The following is a 24943-nucleotide window of genomic DNA, read 5'->3' on the forward strand; positions in this document are numbered from 1 at the left end:
TAAGCCTTAAACAATTGCGTAGCCCCCCAAATGTTAGAGAGAGAGTGTTTTCTGGATATGTCGATCTGTATTGAAATGCTAATAGTAACAACAAAATAACATTTTAAAAGGAAGATACCGGAGGTGTTTTGGATTTTGTAAAAAGAGCAGCAAAAAGATCAGAAAGCAATGATAGAAAAGAGAGCAAATTGAAAGCTTGTTATATAATGCCACACTATGTGGCTAACAAGAACAAGCTATTTTTATTTTGTTTACCGTAAGGTATGCAATAGGGACTCCTCCAGAATAATATTTTTCCCTAGTGATCATGAACCCAGATAGAATTAGAGGAAGGAAATCCCATAATTTATAATTTCATAATATGCATAATACATTAGTTTGTATAATTATGTATTTGGGTAACCACAATTATGCAGTTGCACGTCTTAGTTTGTAGATTCTTTTTTCACCCATATATTTGAATATGAAATATTTCATGATGGAGGTGATTAAATCTTTAGCAATCCACATTTTGTTTTTTTGACATGGCTAGTAATTACATATGCTTCGGTGTAGCCAGTTACTTTGCTGACATTTTGGGGCAGTTTATTTCAGTTTCCCATGAAACCTTAACAGCAAATTCAGATTTCATCAGTGAATGTGGATTTGTTTGTCTGGCTGGTGAGGACAGCCTAGTCTTATTGCTCTCAGAATAAGGGTTATGAATGAGGAAGAGATAATTGATGAGATACTGTATTGCTTAGAGTTATAGGTTGTTATTTTTCTCTCCTTTTAACTGTTTTACAGGTCATGGTTGTGTTGAATAGAACTGTCTTTATTCTCATCAATTGTACAATGTAAGCAAAAAGCTGATAGGTTTTCCACATTTCTCTCTGTGTATATGTGTGTGTGTGCGTGCGCGCAATCATGTAGAGACATGTCAGTGGTGTAGGTTTCAGTGCACTCTCTCTAGCCCTGATCAGTCATGTAATTAGATTGAGGTGCCATGGTAACAGACAGTATTCATCGTCCATTCAGGTGCGTTTTTCTTGTGACTGGGATACCTCAAATGGGCATATAATGCCCAGGGATGAACAACTTTTTAATCAGTTGTGTACTATTTATGTGCCGCCTGTTTGCATGTGATATACATAATCTGCATGAAATTTGAAATGGAAAATATTAGGGGCTGGCTGCACGTAATATTGGAGTAAAGTTTCAACTTTGAATCGAGGAGTTGCAATTCGTAAGATTTTCTGTAGAGCATTAGTAATTTTTTAAAAAAATTTGTTGTTTATAGATCTTTAGCAGTAGACTCATTGTCAAAATTAGAAATTAGGTTGAGCTGGTTGCTCTGTATTCTCTTATTTTTAGTTTTTTCAGAGGCTTGTAAAATTACAAGCAGTGGTAATGGTTCATCCCTCTTCTCTGCATGAGTTTCTGAGAGCAGTTAAAGATGTTTAAGCTAAAGATATTATTAATTGAGCTACCAGAAAGCATTTGTGATTGCTTTTAAACTTGGATGAGCTTCCTTTTAACTTTAAACGTCCTTTGAGTTGTAGTTGGTTTATGATATTGGTATTTTACTTTGAAGAAATCTTGAAGGGCAACTTCATAGGACAGACAACTTTGGCACCTTGCTATTTGCCTCTTTGTTTCAGTGGGGCTACCCAGATATATTTTGAATGACAGCAGCTCTTTAATAGCATAGATTTTAATTAATTGGATTACTTAAAATAAGGATTAATTTGATATTTGAGTCTTTAATTTGATGCTGAGAACTGAGAACTGAGATTTCAGATTTTTCTTTTTTATTCCCCTTCTACAATGAAATAAGCTTTTTAGAATTTTGAAATGGAATTCAAATTTCAGTCCCTTTATATTCTCACAAGAGTGGCCCCAGTAAATTCCTGTTCTTTATACTACTGTGATATAGCTTGTTTATGTGTGTCTGTATCATCTTTACTGTTCAAATGTGCCTTGTATGTTCAGAACATCAAACTACTGTAGGAATTTAAAAGCTTCAACCCTTAAAAAATGTTGCAAAGATAATAGCTTGCTGCTTCCTGGAATGCATTTTCTAACCATGCTGTTGATTGATGAATGACTTTTACATCCCAGTTTCTAAAATTTACACCATGTTTGTCAGGAGCATATAGGTTTGTAAGTAATTCTTGATAATGTTCTCGTCTTGGATCCTGAATAGTATCACTAGATTTCCCCATAAAGACATTTTGTGTAAATAGAAAGTTGTGTTGTATGCAAATGCCAAGGACATGTATTATTAGTAGACCAACAAATGTCTGTTGCTTTTTAAAACTTCTGCAGAGTTTATACTGAAAAAAATCTATTTCAGTAAAGTAATTTGAGTTGGTTGTTTAACCATTTGAAGGCAGGAATCATACATGATACTTCCAGTGTCTTGCAAAAGTAAAAACAAAAAAACCCTGATGTCTTAGTTTATGAATTTGTAGCAGTTATTTTAAATCTAAACTACAACTAATGCAAGTAACATTAAAATAACAATAAATTTTAGAATAAAAATTGATTTTACTTGTTTTTTAATCAGCTATTATCAGATTAGGAAAGGTTTTAGAGAAAATAAAACTAACTGGAATGTAATAATAATGTATTTCTTTAAAGGCCATAGTGAGCGTAATATAAATACTTTAACTGTCTCTTTAATGATTTAGATAATTCTTCAATAACTTTATTTTTATTTAGTATCACTGTTTTAAGCACAATATTAAATTTAAGGAAGAACAAACACTTTTTATTATAGTTAATACATTTTTAATGCAAAGTAAAAACACATGGATAATGCCAAAGGTTCATATTTGTATACTTCTATGTCCCACCGTGATTAAAAAAAAGTTGTATTTTGCTATGCTCCAGAACTGAGTTATCACTTTATTAGTATTCCGCAGCTTCATCCCATTAACACTTTTGAGACTGGAAATGTTTATAATGTTGGATACTTCTTTTAGTATTGTTGATTACAAGCATGTTCTTCATCTCTCTTTTAAAATTACTGGACTGGCATATTTCTCTCTGTCTGCCGAATCTCAGCTTCACTTCTCATGATGGTCTTTCAGAGCAGTTTCTCACACTAGCAGTCCTATTAAGGAAGGCTGTTACTAGTTTCCAGTCTCCATCACATTCTGTTCAGATTTCTGTTTTGAACCAATGTGTCCAAGTCAGCAGTCGGAAAACAGAAAGCAAACAAATGTGACAGGGAATAGAAAGAGGAACATAGAATTTTATAGAATGTCTCTTTGTCATGGGCTTGCTACTATGATATGATCAATTTGTTTATAAAGCTTTATGAGTATGCAGGAATGCTTTAGACCTGCGATTGAGATGTCTGAAGAATGATGGTGTACTTTCACCTTGGACTTCAAAACTTAGTGAAAGGGTTTTTACTTTAAGTTATATGTTATTAATGGACTTTCTTGCTTATATTTTTAAAAAAATCATGTCAAATAATCTTTATTGTACCATTTACTGTAGTATCACCTATTGTGTAATAAAACATATGATCTAGTTCTTTGCTCTCTGACAGCTGGAGGCAGTGCTTTACATATACTGGTGTCTGTGAGGACAAAAGTAGGCCTCACTTTGCCCCCCTTTGCTACCACAATAGTGAATGTTGTTTGAAATGTTTACTGGTTTCAGGCATAATTTGTTAAGAAGCAGTTTCTTTGTTGAGAGAATCTTTGAGTGCTTTGCTGACCCACTGATCTGGTGAATAATTAACTGTTTAGGTGCAATTCATGTACTTAGTACAAATAATAGATTTAGACTACAATTCTCTATCCAGTTACCTAAGAGTAAATTCAGGGAATTGAACTCCTTTATAACTTGTATAGGATTGTGCTAGTATGGTTAAGAGAAGAAATGAATTAAAAAAACTTGTAGGCTAAACTACAGAGTTCTGCAGGTAGCATTGTATACTGGAATTTAAACAATTATTTAAACAATTCCACGATTTTTAGGAGATTGTGGTTCAATCAGTGGATCTTTTTGGTGAAATTTTAGAAAAGGAGATCAATAATTATGGATATACAGTGCATTCGGAAAGTATTCAGACCCCCTTCACTTTTTTCAATTTTGTTATGTTGTAGCCTGATACTACAATCGTTCAAATTCATTTTTTTTCTCATTAATCTATACTCAGCACTCCATAATGTCAAAGTGAAAACAGAATTTTAGAAATGTCTATAAATTTATTAAAGGAAAAACTGAAATATCACATTGGCATAAGTATTCAGACCCTTTGCAACAACACTTGAAATTTAGCTCAGGTGCCTCCCATTTCTCTTTGATCCTTGCTGAGCTGTTTCTACCCCTTGATTGGAGTCCACCTGTGGTAAATTAAATCGATTAGACATGATTTGGAAAGGCACACACCTCTCTATGGAAGGCCTCACAGCTGACAGTGCTTACTATATCAGAGCAAAAGCCATGAGGTCAAAGGAACTGTCTGCAGAGCTGAGAGATGGGATTATTGCAAGGTACAGATCTGGGGAAGGCTACAAAAAAATTTCTGCTGCACTGAAGGCTCCCAAGAGCACAGCAGCCTCCATAATTCTCAAATGGAAGAAGTTTGGCACAACCAGGACTCTTCCAAGAGCTGGTGGCCCAGCCAAATTGAGCAATCAGGGGAGAAGAGCCTTAGGAAGAGAGGTGACCAAGAACCTGATGGTCACTCTGACTGAGCTCCAGAGATCCTGTGAGGAGATGGGACAAAGTTCCAGAAGGACAACCATCACTGCAGCCCTCCACCAATCTGGGCTTTCTGGCAGAGTGGCTAGACAGAAGCCTCTCCTCAGTGCAAAACACTTGAAAATCTGCTTGGAGTTTGCAAAAAAGCACCTGAAGGACTGTGAGGAACAAGATTCTCTGGTCTGATGAAACCACGATTGAATTGTTTGGCCTCAATTCTAAACGTTATGTCTGGAGGAAACCAGGCAGTGCTCATCACCTGCCCAATACCATCCCAACAGTGAAGCATGATGGTGGCAGCATCATGCTGTGGGTGTGTTTTTCAGTAGCAGGGACTGGGAGACTGGTCAGGGTTGAGGGAAAGCTGAATGGAGCAAAGGACAAAGATATCCTCAATGAAAACCTGTTCCACAGCGCTCAGGACCTCACACTGGGCTGAAGGTTCAGCTTCCAACATGACAACGATCCTAAGCACATAGTCAAGACAACACAGGAATGGCTTAGGGACAACTCTGTGAATGTCCTAGAGTGGCCCAGCCAGAGCCCTGACTTGAACCCTACTGAACATCTCTGGAGAGACCTGAAAATGGCTGTCCACCGACGGTCCCCATCCAACCTGACTGAGCTTGAGAGGATTTTCAAAGAAGAATAGCAGAAAATCCCCCAATCCGGGTGTGCAAAGCTTGTCGCATCATACCGAAAAAGACTCGGGGCTGTAATTGCTGCCAAAGGTGCTTCACCAAAGTACTGAGTAAAGGGTCTGAATACTTATGCTAATGTGATATTTCAGTTTTTCCTTTTTAATAAATTTATAGACATTTCTAAAATTCTGTTTTCACTTTGTCATTATGGGGTACTGAGTGTAGATTAATGAGAAAAAAAATGAATTTGAATGATTGTAGTATCAGGCTGCAACATAACAAAATTGAAAAAAGTGAAGGGGGTCTGAATACTTTCCGAATGCACTGTAATACACCAAGGAAGGTCTCTTGTACAAGCCTTATTTAAATAGGATATGTAGAGGAAATCTTTCTAATAGATTGTGCCCCATTTGATTACATCTTCAATTTTAATTTGAATTAAAATGAAAAAAGAGTATCAGGCAGCAGTACATGGTCAATCTTTTCTTGGTTCAGAAGCTAAGCAGAGTCAGGCTTGATTAGTACTTGGATGGGAGACCACCAGGATATACTGTATACTAGACTAGGACGTTGAGAAAACATCCTGGAAGAAAGTGGCAAACCACTTCTGTATTGTTGCAAGAAAATAACATGGACATCTCCATAAAGTCACCAGGAATTTAGCTTGACACTTTAAAGGACACATTAAAGTTGAGGTAAAAAAGTATGGAGAGGTATGTGTGTATGCACGAACACATACAATTTCAAGGAGGAATGTCTTCCTTTTCAGCCTATGTTTTCAAGAAACGTGAAACTATATGTTATAAAACAGTCTGACCAAAAGAAAGGAAGAGTGTAATGCACTTGTAAGAGTTTGTACTTTAATTATTGGCTCCAGTATGTTAGGAATAACATGGCAACCCTAAATATGAGGAAAGAGATGATAACGTACTTCAGTTGATCCTAAAACTTCTCTTACTAAATCACTTTCCTGTTATATTATTGTAGAACTAGAAAGTTTCTGCTGAAATTCTGGGAATGGTGCATTCTGATAGAAAAGTAAGCACATTTAAATTTCTTGCAATATTATGTTATTTATGCTATTGGATCTTCCTATAAAGTGGGTTATGCTTTTAAATATGCTATAATAGTTTCAGATTGTTGGTATTTATTTTGATACTTCATGTTAATGAGAAAGCTTCTCTTGTAGATCCTTTGTTTGTAAAGGAAGACATTTGATCCATACATGTAGCATCTATTGTCCCTGTAACATCATCATGGGCTGGTTTTCATAATCTTGTCCAAGTGCTAAGGAGAATTAAATGTGTCAGTATAGCTAATTGTGTGATGGCCAGCATTATTTGAAGAGCATATTTAGGTGAATTTTCTCTGTTATTGCACAGGCTTGCAATAGCATTCTTATGTGTCATCTGGCAATATTGGCTTCTGTTGTGTCATACTAGAGCAATTCATTTACATTGGCCTGGTTCAGGGTTTTTTTGTTTTGTTTTGGGGTTAATGAAATGTATGATCTATTCCAGGAAAGAAATGATGGCTTACAGGCCACAATGAATAGAATTTCATATCACATTAAGTCAGAACAACATTAAGGTTTAACACAGGGCAGGCTATTTGGTGCATTCCAGATGTTTTGAAATCCTGCATTCCCAATCCCTTGGCTGTGCTCACTAGGGCTGGTAGGAGTTGAAATTGAAGATATCAAGGAGGGCAGTTGGTTGTCTATCCCTGGCTTTGCAATATGGTTTATCTGATGGTATTCCATGGTTAAGCTGCTGTTCTGTGGTGTGTCTTTCAAATAGCTATAGTTGAGTCTTGACTAAATCCTAAAAATTATGAATGCTATATTCTGCTTCCTCATTTTTTTGTTACAATAATTGCCAAGATATACAGCTGATTTGTATCCTTCACAACAGGAAGATGCAGCTCTGCTATTGTTATCTTTTGACATGATGAGGTTCTTTAAATTTTGCTGCACCATGTTTTGGCTTTCAAGAGGGGGAGAGAGAAAGAGAACGTACCATATGTTAATTTCATTAAAATTAAGCTAATATACCAAAAAGCCCCTGTCTTTCCTGTCTTTCCATCAAATAAGACAGTTTGATGTAAAGGTAAAGACAAAAAAACTAGAGTTGTGCTTAAGTTTAAAGGTCACAGATTTTAAATTATTTTCTGAAACAGTAAAAGCAATCTTTTAGATATTTGCTGTACTGTACCAATGCATCTGTTATAAATCCACATTTGTTTGAGAGACACAGCCTATCTTCTCAAAACCTTTTTAGGATTCCTTTCTGAAATTGAATTTTGACCAGTACTACCCAATTAGTCGATTGCAGATGCTGTAGAGGTCTTTGAGTCATTTTAGCAATGTAATCTATTGAGTCATTTTAGCAATGTAATCTAGCATATTCAAAAGTAATCTTCATTGAGCTCAGTGGGACTTATTTCCAGATAATGCGTATTGGATTGCAGCCTAATAGATATTATAGTAGCATAAACCTATGTGTGATATAGCCCATTTCATCTATTATTCTGCTTTATTCAAAACACATTTCATATTCTTGCTATTTTGTAAATGGGTGGTAAATTATAACAGTTTTTTGTGTATGTTTTGCTTCTCTTCAGATTTTCAATCACAGACACATCAAGCTAAAGAGACAATCTAAGCACTGAATTTTTTCTTCACCTCTCCAAGACAACTGCAGCAACAAATTTTACCTTTCCTTAAAAGGTGCTCTTTTTCCCTAAATAAGGTGAGAATATAGTACCTACTTTTTGATAAAATATCTTACAGAAGAGTTTACTTTGATCTGGTTCTGGATATAGTTTATAACTTTATATTACTGACAAAGTGTAATATGCTCTTGAGTTCAAAATAATTTTTACTCCTCAGCCCTGGAAGTCTCACACAAACTGCACCATCTCAAATGTTTATTATTTCTGCTTCCAGATTCTTTTCAGGGCTAGTTCCACTTCTAATATTTGATTGTCCCTATTGATCCTTTCCATGAATGTCGTGATGGTTATGTTCTGGGTTTAAAGTAAGATGTCTTCCCAAATGCATTAATATACTAGATCTGCATTTTAGTTGTTACTTTCTTGACTTCTAGAGCAGGTGAGGGCAATAGTGCCCCCAAGAAGTATATGATCATCTTCTTTGGGTAAGGAACTTTGGGAGTGGGCAGAGTAAAGTGTTTTTTTTTAACAAGTTATCCTACCATTTTCTTTCTACCTATAAAACAAGGGCACTCTATCAAAGTTTCAACTTAGTAAAATACTAAGTATGCATGATATTTCAAAACAAAACATATCTGAGTCCCATGAAAGTACACATTTGTGTAGAAGTTACAGATATTATCATTGTGACAATATTGTCAGGGTCTGACTGGAAAGGTGTCCTCTTCTAATCACCTCCACTGTTTTAAAGACCTATTCCTATGCATCCTCTCTTTTATACTTTACCACTTTCCTCAATCTACAGATCACCATGTTCTCTGCATTGTATTGTTTTTCTGGATTAATCCCTGAGGAACACTGAATTCCTGTTATTCCAAGAACCCTTTGGGGGTCCCTAGGCTCCTCTCTGTTATGTGTGCTGAAAGTTGACAAAGTAATTTCCTGCCATTTTCTGTTTACGTCCAGAAAAAAAAAACAGCATTCCACTTATCAATATATCCATAGAAGAGCTTTTAAATTACACAGTGCCTAATATACATTTTATTGTGGGTGGGAGGTATGGTATTGCATTTTAAAGAAGAATAAATGCAAGAACTGTTAAGATGGAAAGATGTGCAATTTACACTCTGCCGTGCCTATCTGAAATGGAAGTAGCATGGTTAAATCATGATATTGAATGATGAATGCTAGATAAAGCAGTTTCATACTTGTACCATTATATGCTTTGTTGCTGGAAAGAAAATTATAGAGTGATAGAACAGATTGGCAAATTATATTATAATAGCACTAATATTTATTTGGTGCCAGCAGCTGTACTGCATTATGTATATTTCAGTTACTAGCCACCATTGCAATGTGAGAGGTAAATAGAGAGCTCTTGATTTTTATGCTGCAGCCACTCTTCTTGTGGCCTGCTTAATCTAATCATTTATTCCAACTCAGAATGGATCCTATATGCTCTTTTAGGATCTGTATACAGATTTGTTAGTGTGTTTTTATGCTCTTCCTCAGGGCCAGTTCGGATTTCACCATTAGGTAGAATGCTGATATTTGGTACAGAACTTATTTATAGAATTATCAGAGCAATGTTTAGTGGGAAAATTCTTAAAGTGCTGATATTTAATTGATGAAATTGTCCTTCATAATCAACGCTGAATGATTTGTGCAAGCCCACACTGTATCATTAGAAATGCACTATAGTTTTTCATTTATTGTTTGTTTCCTGCATCTTAAATCTTCATTTCAAACATTGGCATCAAAAAAGTGTTGGAACTGCTTCAGAAAACAGTTGGACTAATTCCTGGAAGTCACAGGGATCCGTATCAATTAGTTTTAATGGCAGTGTCGCTGTCTCTGAAGGCCATCTGCTAGGACACTAGTGGGCTTCCTTGTGCTGTTGGTTGGCCACTGTGAGAACAAACTGCTGGACTAGATGGGCCAGGGGTCCGATCCAGCAGGGCACTGCTTCTGTTTTTATGTTCTGATTAAAGGAATGTGTGGCTGATAGGGATGCTGTTATAATACAGTTCAAATCCATCAATGATGAAAGAAAAATTTAAAAGAGGTTGGGGTAACTGGAATTGTGTTTAACATAAGCTATCATATAGGTTTCTACTTAGTTTTAAATGTACATGACAACAGAGTGCAGTACAGACTTCTCCAGTTCTGGATAGTGTACAGTTGTTACCTTGATGCAATTGTCATCCTTGTTCAATACGATAAAAGCATAATTCATCAGTTTAACAAACAAGCCACTTGAATGTGCTTCTATAGTAAGCATTGCATGTAGTTGTCCTTGCTGGAGTGGAATGATGGACATGTTTGCAGAGTAATTATGATCAATACTGACAGCATTTGGCATACTAATATATGTGAATACTTACAGAGCTTTGTTATTTGCTCTGCTTCTTTTGGATTGTTGCTTGTATGCATATCACAGTGATTTTTCATTCTTATTTTTGTAAAAATATGTAAAATTAGTATTAATGTTTGTATAATAATTTTTTTTTTAAAAAAAATTTCAATTGTGGGGAAGGTATTAGTGCCCCCTGCTGTTTGAGTGAGAGAACATTATTCAACAGGAAATTAGTTTTAGTTTGTTTTCATTGTATTCAGTTGCAGTTAAGGCGAATTTAATTCTTTTAAAAATGTTGTCTACCTAGTGTTGATCATCTGTTAATATTGGTTGATGCTGTAGATTATTGAAACTGGCTCACTGGTAATGTAATTTTCACAAGTATCTTCACTGTATTCAAAGTCCTTAAGATACATTTCATGTTTGTATTCTGTTTTCCCCCTAATGCTGGAGAGTAAAATATACAAATGAAAATGGAGATTTTCAAGCCTCTTTCATGTCTAGAAGCTTAAGAAAGGCAACATACCTCTTCAGCTCTTCGTTAAAATATGATCAGTGCTCTCTTGTGAACATAATATATAGATGAAAAATAGGACTAGAACTGTTCTCCAACACAGTGAGCAGTGTTCAATTCTGAGCAAGTTACTCTCTCAGTCCTCACAGAATTGCCATGAGGATATTGGTAGATGGGATGGAGTGTCTTATCAAGAGAAATACAGGTATAAATTTAATAAATAAAAGGTACATATGTGCTACACTGGGCATCTTGGAAGTGAAATATTAATCTCTTAATAAAAAAGTAAGAATAATATACATTTTTACCCAATTCCCTTTTGTGGCACAATTTTTGCAGAAGTAGGCCCACAGTAGTGTCACCTGCTGTGTGGTCAAGATTCAGCCTGTTGCTAGGTCTGAGCCAAATACTTAAAAGAGATATTTTACAAAATGTGCAGGAGTGCATACAAAGCACATATTTTTGAACTGTTAAAGTAGCTGAATCACTTGCAAGGCTGACATGGCTGCTTTTGAAGGTGGACCCTGCTCTTTCCACATGCACTGACGTGCTCAGTGCCTTTACTTTCTTCATTGGAGAAAGCTGAGAGCAGCTTCCAAAGTTTCTCCATAAGCCTTGCAAACAATATGGCTGCTTTAATGACCTGAAAAGAGGTGCTTCTCATGTCCTCCCATATTTGTAAAACCCCTCTTTTAAATGCTTTGCGAGGTTATGTACATACATTTTATATAAACAAAAATATGTATACTTGGATATAGAAAACAATTGAAGAAATTAGAAAATAGTGGACAATGGTTGCCTTTGCTGTATAGGTAGTCCTCACTTAATGACCACAATTGGGACTGGCAATTCTGTTGCTAAGTGACACAGTTGTTAAGTGAAACATCACCTGACAGTGCTGGACTTAAAATGTCAAGGTGCCGCAGTAATTAAGCAAATCACCTGCAATCATTAAGTGGGACACCTGACTGTGACTTGCAATTTTACTGGTGGCTTCTTTATTGACTTTGTTGGAACCTGGCTGTGAAGCTCGCAAGTGATAATCGCATGACTGCGGGATGCTGCGATGATCATAGACACATGCTAGTTGCGAAGCACTTCAATCGTGATTGGGTGATCGTGGGGATGCTGCGATAGTCGTAAGTTCAAGGACTGGTTGTAAAGTTAGTTTTTCAGCACCATCATAACTTCAAATGGTTGCTAAACAGGGCAGTCGTTAACTGAGGACTATCTGTATCTTTATTTCAATAAAGAATTAAAGATTTTAGTCAGATAATTATAAATATAGGTCTCATTCAGTTGAAGTACTGGGTGGCTTCAATTTCACCCAATGACAAAATTTAAAGTGCTTAATTTTCATTAAATTGGTCATATCAGAACCTGCTTTTTGTTCTGTTCCAACTCTAAACAGATATTTTTCAGTACTACTTTCTCAGTTCTGTACCATGCTGTAGTTAATCTAGTAAAGAGTTCTCTAGTAAAAATAATTTTTCAGTGATTTTTCAGATTCTTAGAATTCCAAGTTATGGCATAGTATGTGCACTGTATGAAATACAATTCTAGTGATATCTTATATTAGGGAAAGGAAAACCACCTGTTCTTTATGCATCTTTTTCACTTCTTTTCTGTAGCTGTTTCCAGTTCAACAATATCCTCTTTGAGTTAGAATGGCCTAATTGTTTTCATAATTCCAGTTGTGTTTACATTGCTGAACAATGTAAGGACACTGAAAATAATTAATTCTGTCTGTCTTCCACACTGAAATCTTATTTCCCTAGGATTCCAGTTCCTGAATTTCCATGAGTACATGTTCATATAAGGCTAATAAAGTAGATTCATAATTATATTAAGGTTTTTTATGTTTTAAGTGTTTTTACTGTTTGTAAGACACCCAGGATTATGGTGCATAAGAGAGATGGCTATATGAGTCTTCTAAATAAATAAAAGCAAACGTGTGGCACCTTGCTGTTCCTAGTACTTGTAGGGTCACATAATTAAATAGTGTCTTGATTTTTTTACATCAATGCACACACTTATGTAAACATACTGTGCCTTGATTGTAGAAATGGTGTTTTTGCATTCTGATGAATACATGATGGAAATTATAGAAATATGTACCTGGATTTAAATGGGAAGTTATCAGTACTGGAAATACTTGCATGTAACTGTTTCTTCTTTTTGTGGGGTGACTTTAGGAAAATCTTTTTGTAACAGTCTGGATTATTTTACAATCTAAATAGCAGGTTTATTATCAACATGCCACTAGTGGTTAAAATGAGATGTAGTACTGTACTTCCAGATTAGAAGCCTCTTAATTTCTGACATATAACTAAGAAAGACCCCATCCTTTTAGCAATTGTATGTCATCTGTTTCAGAGACATAATTACTTCACAATTCCCATTTGATAATTCCTTCTTTATTTTCTAATGAGTTACTTAATAGTGATAGAATTGTTAAACAGACTACATTTAATATGAGCTTCAGAAGCATCTATGAGGATCTAAGGGTATTATAGGTTTTTTTTTTTTAACGCTGCCTGTCTTGCCATAAAAATCCAGTGCTGATGGAAGACAACTGAACAATGGCTGTTAATAAGTCATCTATCTCTTTAATCAAAGCTGATTTTATATATACTTTAAATATATCCCTATATATCCTTAAGTATTGTTGTAGGCTGTGTTGTGAATATAGAAACCTTTAACTGTTGTTTTGCAGCTCTCTGAGTTTTTAAATCTTTTTATTCTCAGCACACTCAGGAAACCAAAATAGTACAAATGTATTCTAGTAAGTCTTAGGGCCTGGTATTCTTCTGTAGATCAGGAAACTTCATGTGGTACTTTTCCTAATTAGTATAGCTTGTCTTGCCTTTATTCTTGACCTAAAATACAGGTAGTCCTTGACCTATGACCAGGAAAATTGTATAACATTCTTAATTAATGCAACTGAGGGGAAAGATTCTGTTTGGTGATGTGAGATGAAAATGTGATTGGGCCATTCAGACGTCCTAGAATGAATGAAAATGGTAATTGTTTAGTGAGTATTTCCGTAGAAAAAAGTTTATATTTTTGAATAAATAGCTTAAACATAGACTATTCATGTATACACATGGCAAAGGGATGAATGTAAAAGCATGACTGATCTGATGGTTTCTTATGAAAAAGTAAGAGAATTAGTGAAAGCTATAAGGTTAATGTGAGGACCTGATGATGTGCACATTATTTGGTAATGACGAAAGTAGATATTGGGGAAAAAATAGACATTGAAGGAAAGGAAATAAGTGAAAGAAATGATAATGAAAATAGAAGAACTGCAGGAAGAGAAAGGATGAGTCCTCTGTGTAAAAGTATTAGAACATAAATTTCTCTCCTGCAGAAGGAGTGGAAATACAAAAGAGGAGGGTATGGGAGTTACTTGGAAGAGAGTGAAGAAAATTAGAGAGTGCCACTGAAGTGTGTGAAGTTTACTCAGGATGCAAAAAATGGGATGAAGACATTTTAAGGCATGCAAATACTGGTAGATAGTATGTGGACTGTTGTGAGGAGCGAATTCTTGTTAAAAGCGAAAATGGCTGTGTGGTAGAAAGTGTTTATGTAGAAGTGAGAATTGAAAATGTCAGGAGAAACTTAAAAGTTGAATGCACTGGCGTGTAGTAAAATACGCAACACAAGGATGAATGGGTAATGAATGCAGACAGAATATGAAAATAAGTGATCAGTACGAAAGAAATATGTTGAGGTAGAATGTATGAATGATGACTGAATTGCAAACAAATATAGGAATGAAGAGTGAATCGGTCAAAAGGAGAAGAACATCAAGAAAACCATGGTTAGTTGTATTCAATCAGATTCTAAAAAAAGGTGAGCAGTTTAAAGAATAAAAGACAATGTATGAATTGGTATATGGATGAATGTGATAGAAGTAAGGATGATTTGCAAGAAGAAAATAGTATGGCAAGATACAGCAAATGATGTCGGTGTTAGATTTTCTTTCTTATTTCCTGCTTTTATTTTCTTTTGCTTACTATCTCTTTTTTTCTGACCTTTACATAATGTTGCTTATCCTGAAAGGAAATAGCATGATGAATATGTATGTAGATATTGAAATGTGAACTTAAAAGAGGTAGTAATTGCAGGCAACTACTCATTTTGGAACTCATTTCCTCCCATCTCATAGTGGAATTGGGAATGTGAGGTCTTGTGCTTTTATTTGATCTAGCAGGTCAGTTTCCAGCCTAATATGTGAGACCCTAGAGGTTTTCAGATGGATGAATCAACATTGGGAGCAGTTTCCATGTTGGGAGGAATGTTTGCTGGATCAAGTATTTTCCTTTCTGTATTATCTTGCTGCCAAGGACAACTTAATTTTTGCACTGAATTCTAAATATTGACAGAGCCTTTTGGATCCAGGGAACACCAGGGCTTTGGCTACTTCAGAGGGGGTGGCCCTAGGGCACATTTAAGGCATATACTTTACAAAGAAATGTCCAAATAGGGAAGATGGTTTTTGGGTTGGTAAGGAAGATTGGCTAGGAAAGGCTGTAACTTAAATTCATTATGCTATGTCCTATACTATTAGATGACAAAAAGCAAGTTTTGGCCCTTCTTCCATGGTCTGACATTCTTTCAGGTGTTTGAATAATGCTCTCATGTTGCCCTCAGCCTTGCCTTTTCAACAGTTCGACTTACCCAGTAGCTACAACCCCTCATTGTTAATGTTGGTTTCCAATCCCTTGATTATATTTTTTTATCCTCCTCTGAACCTATTCTAGTTGGTCTGAGTGCTTTTTATCATGTGACACTCAGAATTGAAAACAGTCCTTGAGATGGAAATGTCCCATTGGATGTATTGTTGACATCTGAACTCAAAGCTTGTTTAAAACCTGAGGTGTATTTGAATGGGCAAATTCGCATAATAGACTGATGTCTGTAGGGCCTAGCAATATTATCTGTAGTGTTTAAGGATTATGCATTTTATTCATATGTTTTATAAACAGGTTAATATATTGACTGTTGAACATTCAGCAATTTACAGTAAAAATATTTAAAATCAAGATGTTAAAAAAAAGGAAAACATCTAAACAGTTAAAATTAGCAGTTAACAGCTTGTACAAAAATATGTTTTAAGGGCCTTTTTAAAAGCTAATAAAGATGTTAGGCCCTTCAACTATGCAGAGAGTGTATTTCTAGGAGGTTGGGTGGTAAAGGATATGATTTGACCCCAAATTGCTATCAGATGAGCTTGTGGTAACTGTAGGCAAACCTTCTTAGATGATCTTGGTAAGCATAGGGTTCAACTTGAAGATACATTTATGTACCTTACAGGACTGTGCTTTATGGCTAGATGCATTCTTCCTGTAGGTAGCAGTGTATGCAGCCATGTAAACTGCCTACTTTTGTAAGAACCTTAATAACATTGGAATAAAAGTGGTCTCAGACATTGTAAATTAATTTTATTGACCATCAGATTAGCTTAGTTGTAGCATTTACTGTTTCTGTGGTGTTGGGTTCTGTGCAGTTTCAAATGGAAACTGTTTTTTGTGTTCTGTTTTTCTTTAAATTTTTATAAATGACACAAAAGAAAAACTTACTAGGCAATTCCAAAAGATATAATATTAGTACAACACTTCAGAATAAAAGCAACTGTGAAGTCAAATGTGGTCTTTGGCTTTTTAAAAGTATTTACAGTTTTCAGTACATAATTTTCTACTACTTGAACCATCTTCAACATTTCTTTATCTATATTCCTATAATGATTGTCTCTCAGATTTTAAATGTTTTTTTCCCTAAAGAATCATATAATTTAGTCATTCTAAATGTTCTTTAAATAAAAAAGTGTGATTCTATTCCTTTTCAAATCTCTTAAATGTTGTTACTGGTATTTTTTTATTTATATTTCAAATTTGTCACTGCCTATCTCACTGCAGAGCGATTCTGGGCGGTTTACAGTAAAACAGAATAAATATTAATTAAAATAAATATTAATTAATTAAAACACATTACAACAACAAGATTCCTACAGTATATAATACTTCCAAGAGACTGATGTTAGTTAGGTATTAATAAACTCGGGGAGCGTCTTCAAGGTATCAGCCACCCCCAGGGTTGGTTGTATCTCCTCTCACCCCATGAAAGTTGGCAGAGCCAGGTCTTCAATTCCTTCTGGAAAACTGAGAGGGTAGGGGCCTGCCTCACCTCTGGGGGGAGAATATTCCACTGGGCAGGGGCAATGACAGAGAAGGCTCTCCTCCTGGGACCTACCAGTTGACATTCTCTCACTGATGGGATCCATAACATGCCTTGTCTGCCAGCCCAGGTGGGACGGTTCGACTTTTTTTTCCCCAGTCTTGGGCCATATTTGCAAATTTGTATTAATGTTTATATGGCATTCATACTTTTGGTGATTCCTAATAGTAAATATAGTGAATTATTGATAATTTATATTCTATAATTGTAATTATATCAATCGAAAAAACCTTTGCCTTCATATGTCTATTTATCAGGCTAAAGTTTTAATGATCTAATCACAGTGTGGTAGATACCAAAGCATCCTTTGTAATCTATAACGTGATTCAATAAGAAATGTATAAGCTGAGTTCCCCCTTGTGATAACTTCCATATATTATTTTGGACCTTTCAGATAAATGCACTTCCATTGCTTATTGGATACTGTCATTCTAAACATTTTCCTCATCTCATTTTTATCTCAGAACTTCTTTATAATCTGGATGTCAGTTATATAATTTTGTTAGTTTCAAATTTTGTTAAGGCTTATGTATATTCTATTTAAACAACTATTACTTTGTAGTTATAGTGGCAAGCACGGTTATTTTAACCTGTTAAATATGTATATTGTACAAGTCTTTTAAGTATTCTGCCTTTTCAATCCTTCTATGGCACCATCATAGTATACATATTACTGAAAAGATGTCAAAGCATATGGTGAGATTAATTGGGAAATTTTGGGAGCTAATATTAAGCTTAACTTCACTCAAGTATGTTCTTTAACACATATTACAGCATTGAAATGATGTATTCACACTTTTTTCCAAATCTAGCCTTTCAGTGATATCAGTTTATGGTGTTCTAATGCCTAATTTTCTGTGTTTCTAAAAGACTATAATTGCTTAGGAGACATGTAGGGCTGTATAGTATTTCAGGTTCAATTCCCCAAAGGCCCTTTGGCATGTGTAGGACTGTGAACATAGGGCCTGTGTGTAACTCCTTAAAGCAACTGCATCTTTTCCTTGGATCGTGTAGCAGTTCTGCAGTCCTGGGAAAAGATGCAGCTGCTTTAAGGTGTTGCAGACAAGTACTATATTTACATCTCCACAAGCTCTGAAAACCCTTTTTGAAAGTGATTCCAAAGTGCTGCACAATCCTAGAATCACGTTCTACTTAGCAAATTTAAATTGAAACCCAGTTAACATAATGCTTCTCTGTAAATGAACTTTTGTCTCCTGAACAATCCCCAATTTGCATGCATAAGAAAATAAAGCAATTTTGCTCTGATTCAGCTATATTCATTAAACTTTCTATGATAAGTAAAAGAGTAAGACCTCTGTAATTTTCTTCTGCATTATTTATATGCATAATTTTAGTGGAAGAAATTACTGGAGCTGTAATTCCATGTACATTATATAGTAATGTAACTATACTCTTTCTGATGCTCTTTTCTTAGGAGGACAAGGCAAGTGGCTTGGGGCTGTACTGCTTAGCTGTATATATATATGCTCCTCAATGTATAAATAATACACTAATGACGGTAGGACTTCCAGATAATAATAATCTGAGACCTGTGTGATTGAGAAAAATCTTAGCTATATATAATTTTAAGAAACGTAGATGTTGTTAACAACTTGGTTCTCTGATCTTCACAAAAATTAAACCTTACTATTAGAAGGAATAGAATCATCTGTAGTCAGTTACCCCACCAAATTCACATGTTGGGCTGGAAGTATTAAAATGGAAGTAAAACATGCTGGAAGACACTAGTAACAAATTACTTTGTATATTTGAAATTGTAGTTGTTGTCAAAAGTATACTTTAAATAACTGAAAGACACACAGAAAAAGTCATGCAAACATTATCAGTCAGTGTCTTCCCTTCAGAAGTTCAACTCGTGTAGAATGGTATTTAGAGGAAAGGAATGGGAGAAATGAAAACCTAGTGATACTTCAGGTATAACAGCTAGGCATACTGAAAAGTGCTTAGTGCTGTTTAAAATAAGTTTTAATTTAACAGTTATATCCTAACAAATTTTTTTAGTGAAGTACAGTATGTTGCACCTACCAAAGCCTTATGCTTTTTATCTTCATTTAGTTGTTTTATATATCTTTAGGATAATAATAGTTAATTGTCAGAAGCTGGATTATTTTTTTTGTACATTTACAGCAATTGTTCATAAAAGCCTAACAGTATTGAACTACAAATGCTACCATCCCTGAAGAGTAGAATGGTTTGGGAGAATGGAAACTATATTCTTACATATTAGGAACACACACAGTTTTGGAGGTCTTGAGTTATAAAGACTGGTGCGGGTTAATGTTGACTCTCTGCTGAACCATCTTTTCCTTTGGGAATCAGCTGTTCTCATAAATAGAATAGACACAGGCTTTGCAGTTACATTTTGTGGTTTGGAAAGAATAATTACCTGGCCATGAATGTATTTTTTTCTCTCTCTTTCTCTTTGGGCCACACAAACACAAGTTTTCATTTAACATAATCTATGCAGGAGTGAGAAGAACTCATGAATAGAAATCTTACTGCCCTTCCACTTTGCTTCCACATTTGGTATCTTGCTGCTTACAAAGTACTATCCTCCACTGAGATTTTTATTTGCAGGAATGTTACTATGTACTACAGCCAAACTTTGCTTTTGTCCAGACCATTACTTTTGTAGTGAGTTATATCCCTTTTTCCTTGGGTTTGTCAGCTGAAAGATCTTTAAAACTGTCAGCATTTCTCAGAATGTTGTGTGTGTGCTTTTTTAAATTGATTACATAAATGAATTCAAAGTCTCTACAGTTTGAGTGTCTGAAATTGATTTCATTCCAGGAACCCTGCCCCCTTTACTCATGAGAAAATTATATAGCTTAATCATCTGAAATGTAGAGATATTTTTAAAAATATTGCTTCTAACTGGCCCTTCTTCTTCTGTTTCAGTCTTGATCCTTTTCCACATCTGCTTGTTTTTAACATGAAAGTAGGTAAAATTCAACTGCTTTTTTCATTACAGATTTTTGAAAAGTACAGCTGCTTTGTCTTTGATAATGCCTCATTTGGGAAGAGCATTTAAAGGAATTATGCTAGGTTAAATGACAGCAGACACTATATCAGCTTTCCTGAACTGGGTGCAGTACTGCTATGTTGAACGGTAACATTAATAATCATGAAAAATTGAGTGTGACAATACTTGGAAGAAATTGAAGATTGAAGGATTGTGGGAATTGGTCTAACACATCTGAAGGTCATCAGATTAAGCAAGGTGATTGAGGTTTGTGAAACATCAGACTTAATGGGATGAAGCTTACATGGAGAGTACAAGGCGCTTGTGATGGTTTATTCTTTAGAATGATTTTTATACCTGTTATATTTAATAATAGGTTTACTTATGATACTAGTATTTTTATTTGCTGATGGGGACTCTCTTTTATATGCAGGCACTGCATTTGAGGTGACAGCTTTAGTTACATAATAGACTGAGGAATAAGATTGCCTCTTCTGGATCATATAAATCCTAGCCTTAGCGATTTTTGTAAGCTGTGTCTTGTTTGATTGGAAATGCAGGAAATATTGAATGCTTGGCCTATATGGGCCTTTCTTTGGCTGTTTACCATTTGTTTTAAACAGATTTAAGAGCTAGATTATTTGTTTTCTGTTAATGTTCATTTTTAAAGACCCTTTTCTTAAGGAGTAGTGTTGTTTTTATGCTATAGATACTGTTCAACCCCACCCACACAGTAAAATATTCTTTTATAAGGGCACTCCTTCAAATTGCTTTAAAAAGGAAGTGGGACACTTTGTAAAATTGGAAATTTGGAGTAGATCTCTATGAAAGATATTTCAGTTTTCAATTTAAACAAAACCAAAGTCTTGACATTCAGTAGCAGGGATGTGCAAAATTGATCAATCCAGGAATAGAATGTTCTAGAGAGCTCTAGAATGTTCTGTTTACCTCTGGACTGTGCAATTACAAACATTGATGTAAATTAATGGAAAAAGTATCTTTCCAGTTTTACTGCATTCTTCATTTGATAATACTTTGCTTATAGATAGTTTCACTTATTTTTATAGTATCACTTTCTTCAGGGAAGATGGAAAATTAAAAAAAATACATTCAAATGGCAACAGTTGGCTTTCAGGAACTTGCAACTTGGTGTAATGCTGGAAAATGCCTTGAACTTTTTAAAATTAAATAAGCTATCCTACTGATAGAGGTCTGTCCTAAATCTGGCATCCTTTTGGTCAGTTAGCAGATCATTAGAGCCTATACAATATATAACAAGCCCAACTGAAGAAAGCATCTTGCAGAAGTAATAGTGTGTGTTTGTTTAACAAAGTGTTTTGTATTTAAATACCATAAGCCTTTTCCTAAGTCTGTATATTATTCCAGTTACTCGTTTTCTGATGTACACTTTTAAAATAGTTTTTGTTGAAGAACTAAGAAATATGTTTGAAGGTTTCTTATTATGTACTGCAAAGGTGGGAGATCGCCAAGTATGTTTGATATACACAGGACTGGAACTGAACACAGCCTTGTTAAAAGAATGTGGAATGGAATCTATGTAATAATATCTCAACACCTTAGAGTAGCTATGACATGTCATTCCTTAGCAGATAGAGTGATAGATATGAAACAAATATAATAGACAAAACCAACTGCTGTATCGTTTAAAATAGTATTCTATAAGAATTTCAAAAAATATTGTACCTGGAAACCAGAATAACCATTTTACAGGAATGTGAAAGAACTGTTATAAAACTGCAAGCAAAATTGACTAAAGAGAAATTTTAATATAGATGTTTTAAACCTCCTTTTCTTACAGTCAGGGGTGTTGAAAGTAGAACTCCTTAGCAATATTAATATTTCACCCAAAATTGCTCCAAATACTTTAGACTGCACAGAAAATGTATTCTTCACATAGTTGACATTTAAATACCAATACTATTATCAAAGCCTTTTTAACACAAAGAAATGCTGGGCAAGACCTAGAAATAAGGGAGTGTTTTTTTTAAAGGTTAATTGTAATAAAAATATAAAAAATGTACAGAACTAGAACTATACCTTTTTTTTAATGCATAGGCTGTATAGCTGTAAGGGCAGAGGTAGAAGTTTATTTCTTTCATTTGTACTTTTATTTGAATTTATTTCTTTTGAGAAATGAGTAAAGTTAAATGACACAGTAGATTTTATATGTAGGTATATATATATTTTTTACTTTTTATTCAAATGAACTTTAACTTAGCCCAGGTAAGTTTAAAGTCTTTGAATGCCTTCTGGAGATGAGTGTGGGTTAAATACATTCTGCCAAATCTACAAAAGCTGATTGGGGTTACTTTTTCTCTCTGGACTTTTGAATGGGAAGCTCCAGCCCTTCTCATGTCTACCCTGTATGGCTTTTGGTGAAAGACGATGGGGGTTGCAGTTCCCAAAAATTTGGAGAGGCTGTGATTACAGAATTTGAGGAGGAGGGGGGATACTTTCTAGGCTTATGTCATTAAAAAAAAATCCCATGGGATAATCAGGAAGGATAGTAAGATTCTAACCTGGTCATATAATTCATTGTAAAACATTATTTTTCCTCTGGTAAAAATATATTTTAAAAAGGAAGGTAATTTCAAATGAATATTGCTTGCTTGCTAGGTAAATACGTATTTTCTTTTGTGCTGCATCTAACCAAATTGGTTACTTTTAACCTCCAGTTCTAATTATGATATGGCTTTTATATTTTTGCAACTAGTGAAAAACCCAATAAAGTGCGATGGAAATATATGATAAGACAATTCTGCATAAAGTTAATTTTGCAAGCTTTAAGCATACTAATTTAAAACTATAGGTATTTGTGGTAAAGCAGTAAAGTATGCCATTCAACAATTTAGAAGCTTATCTTGTTCTCAGGAACTGAATGTGCCATAGGATATATTATATGGAGAAAATACAACTGTATGTTACAGCTTTTAATGTGGAATAGATCATTATCATTATAAACATCAGTTCTAGCCCTGTCTTAGGCATGGAAGCCAGCTGGGTGACCTTGGGCCAGGCACCCTTTCTCAGCCCTAGGAAGCAGCAGTGGCAAACCACTTCCAAAATATTGTCAAGAAAACTGCAAGGATTTGTCCAGGCAGTTGCCAGGAATCAAGACGGACTCAAAGATGCCTGTACACACAAAATAACAGTACTGACAAATACTTTTTATTATGACCATAATGCATAAAAATATTTAAAGAAATATATTTGTTCAGTGACTCACAAAGTTCCCTTCTGTCAATCATCAGAAAGCCAGGTAAGGAGGCTACAGGTCTAGTCCATTATAAATATGACATAAGTTCTTGTGTGGCAGCAAATAATTTTAAGGTTGGAGCAGACTTTAGAATTGTCAGAAGACATTTCCACTATTATGCTGTAAAGATGGTATTTCAAATAGTAGCTGAGAATGATCTAACCAGAGAAAGGCCAGGTATAAATTGTTTTGTTAGGTTACATCACTCAATCCATATCATCTTATCCCTTTGTTCAGTGTTTCTTTACTCCTAATATAATGTTGGTAAAACAAACTTTTCAGTAATTGGAAGGGTACCTATGAAAAATGAAGAAGAAACACAGGTAAACGGGCAGAACTCTTAACATTTGTATTTATTAAGAAACTTGGTGAATGGATTTCAACAGCCCAAATTGGAGACTAATAGAGCTGTATGGATGGATGGATGTTGGAACTAAAATGTTACCCTAGTAAATGGAATGTACTTCTTTATAACATGCATGCTTTTAGGTAAAAGAGTAGAAGATAGGTTTTGCCTGCAACAATATATCTTGCACTCTTGAGCCCCTCCTTTTATCTGTAATTGAGTTCCAGATACTCTTACTTTAAGAATACCAGCATATCTATAAGTTCAGATTATGCTATTTATAACAGCACAATTTTCTTCTTGTAAGAATTGCCTATTATGCAATTTATCTTATGTATACATATTTTTTAAAAATTCCTGTGTGTAATTTTGCAGTATATTTCTTTTGGGTAAAGTGGATATGATCCATGAAAGCTTATATGATAATAAAATTGGTAAGGGGCCACATATTTCTTTGCTGCAAAAAATTGAGATGATTACTTCAGTAGACATTTTGGGAAGTTTTGTTTTATCATGGAGTGTTCTACAAGATCATAAGTATTCAGTAACATTAACTTTGAACTTAACTCACTGTCCAGGCTCATGTTTTTTTTCCTTCTGAGAGAGGTGTTATGGTGACCTGTTACTGCATTATAGTTGGGAATGAAAATTGTCTTGTTTCATTTTTTGTGCCTGTCTAGCATGATGGGAAGGGAGGACAAAAAACCTCCCAGATGAACAGACTATGGTGTGGCAGGCAGTGGTAGCTTATCATAAGCATCATTTACTGGAGCTTTTGGTAGAAGGTGATAGCCAATGAGGTTTCAAATTATTCCTCTTTCGGCTTGTAACATGATTTATGGAGAAGGCTGTGACTTTTTTGTCTTTCATCTATGGTGTAATTAATCCTTGTAAAAAATGGCTCCAGAAGGTTCATCTCAAATAATGCATTCAGTTCCTGTGGACTTTGAAGGCCATAGGTTGGATATAAATGGGAAAAAATACATTCTTTCTAAGGTTGATTTCTTTGATTAGCTATTTACCAAGTTTGTCCAGTATTCTAACAATTGTTTTTTTTGTTTTTGTTTTGTTTTGTTTGAAAGATGTCTCTTTCTAACCTGATTATGGGACACAGACTACCAGGCCATAAGAATTTCCATGATGGAGTTTCAACAACTTGACATTGCAAAACATGTCAGATGTTCTTCTGAGATGACATTGAGTGCT

At 34.9% G+C, this 24943-nt stretch overlaps 1 protein-coding gene across 10 annotated transcripts in view; it reads left to right on the plus strand.

The window, feature by feature from the left end:
- ATXN1 (ataxin 1) overlaps positions 1-24943 on the plus strand; it is a 238728-nt gene that overhangs the window by 1691 nt on the left and 212094 nt on the right. For 9 of the 10 annotated variants that reach the window (XM_088130940.1, XM_088130943.1, XM_088130946.1 and 6 more), the window contains exon 2: positions 7968-8095. The gene's annotated coding sequence lies outside the window, so the exon portion shown is untranslated. Of the gene's footprint in view, positions 1-6351; positions 6384-7967; positions 8096-24943 lie in introns of those variants that run through there. The other variant, XM_088130942.1, reaches the window with a different exon arrangement.

The sequence above is a fragment of the Python bivittatus genome, unplaced genomic scaffold (assembly GCF_059951505.1).
Source record: "Python bivittatus isolate LINGU-HERP-01145 unplaced genomic scaffold, Pbiv_v1 ctg000840_np1212, whole genome shotgun sequence".
NCBI classification, from domain to species: domain Eukaryota; kingdom Metazoa; phylum Chordata; class Lepidosauria; order Squamata; family Pythonidae; genus Python; species Python bivittatus.